Below are 1822 nucleotides of genomic sequence, written 5' to 3' on the forward strand. Positions count from 1 at the left end.
GTACCCAACTGTATTCTAAGATTTATGCTTGCATTGTTGTCTTGTCATAAGGTTAAGAAAGGACAATGGGGCGGTTTGTTGAGAACACAACTTAGATGCAGCTATATAGAGTACATGCAGGGGAGGACTGGCAAATTTTAGCCCAGTGGGCAACACGTAACTCAGCAGTCTTTTAGGAACATTTTTAAAGGAAAACAAATGAAGGCGGCCCAGTGACCCAGCCCAAGGTAGCCCATTATGGGACCGGCTCAGCCTGCCCCTGGGTATATGTGAAATTCATATGTAAGATATGGGTTTTGGTGCTGCCTTAGTTCTCTATGTTAGTATGTGTTCCTATTTTTAATGGTTCTTGTGATGTGTACTGTAATCATGAATGGGGGATGTTGATACTCTGGTGATTACTGCTTTATTGCATGTTGCTGTTCAACTACAATTGTACAGTCCTTATACATAAGAATGTCTATATGTACAAGTGTACTTACACTACACTGTTGTCTTATAGTTCTTTTGTGCAAAGTTCTTGGTGGTGTCTGACGACATCCCTATAGTTTGCAGACGTTTGATTACTCCTTCCTTCCACTTAATTGCTCAGTTTTTAGGCGTTGAAGGAGAGGATAGAAAATTTTATATATAGTGAAATACTGTTTTTGTGGTTGATTTTACAAGGATTATCTTCACTTTGCACAATAGAACTGTAAGACAACCGTGTAGTATAAGCACACTCGTGCAAAATGACATTCTAATGTATAAGGACTGTACAATTTTAGTTGAACAGCAACAAGCCCGAAGTAGTAATCATCAATTTTTTAACATTCCGCCATGACAAAGTCATGCTAACCGGATGCTAGGATTTTGGAAGAATGACTATATTTGGAATATTAATATTTATTATGACTCATTATATTTCCGTGCCAGAACCATCAATGATGTACGGTATATTTTTATGCAACTTTTTATTGATTACTTTTTTTTATTACAAACCCTATATTCCTTCTGTGTAGAGTGTAGTTTAAGGGGTGAGTGAAGTATCTTTAACTAGTATTCCTGTTTATGTTAACACATGCATTCCCACAGACAGCAGACATAAAGAAAACTGGCTTATGAAAATACCAAAAAGTCAGCTACATTAGGAAAAACTATACTTACTTTTATGAGTATGAATTACAAGTCAATTCTCCTATACATAGATTTATTCAAAAGGGATCTAATCTTTGCCCGCGGGCCTTGTGGCCGACCTAATAGCAGGAAATATACTCACCTGCTCTGTGTAGGATTCTCAGCTTGCCCTGGCGTCTTCAGGTCTTCCAAACCCTCCAGCCGGCAGCACTTCTTCTCCTCTTCGGCGTGCTGCTCCGTGCTGTCTTCCTGGTGGGGGCGCTCTTAGCCCTTACTATGGCTCCACGCCACTGATCTATTCTTTACCTTGATCTCGGTGTCGTCTTCTTCTCTTGCCGCGCCATCTTCTCCGTCATCTTATCATGGCAGGGTAGCTGCTAGCCTTTACAAGGGCTCCCTGTTGCTTCCGCCAGCGTCTGTGTCGCCTATTCTTCTGGATGTCCTATGACGTCCTCTTCCATCTCATCTGCCGCTTCTCTGAACTGAAAATAGCAGTGCCGGTGGCTATCTTGTATGAATTGATGGCTCGCAGCAGCGCCAATGATTCAAATGGCCGGAGGTAAGCCAGAATTGACTCACCTATCCGGCCACGGATTGGCCAGCAGGTAAAAGTGAACTCTGATTGGTTCATTCACCCTCTGCTGCCGAGACATGAGAGAAAAGACAAACTTATCACTGCTGGATCCCGAGCTGGGTAAGTGAAGTC

The sequence above is a fragment of the Mixophyes fleayi genome, chromosome 4 (assembly GCF_038048845.1).
Source record: "Mixophyes fleayi isolate aMixFle1 chromosome 4, aMixFle1.hap1, whole genome shotgun sequence".
In the NCBI taxonomy this organism is placed as follows: domain Eukaryota; kingdom Metazoa; phylum Chordata; class Amphibia; order Anura; family Limnodynastidae; genus Mixophyes; species Mixophyes fleayi.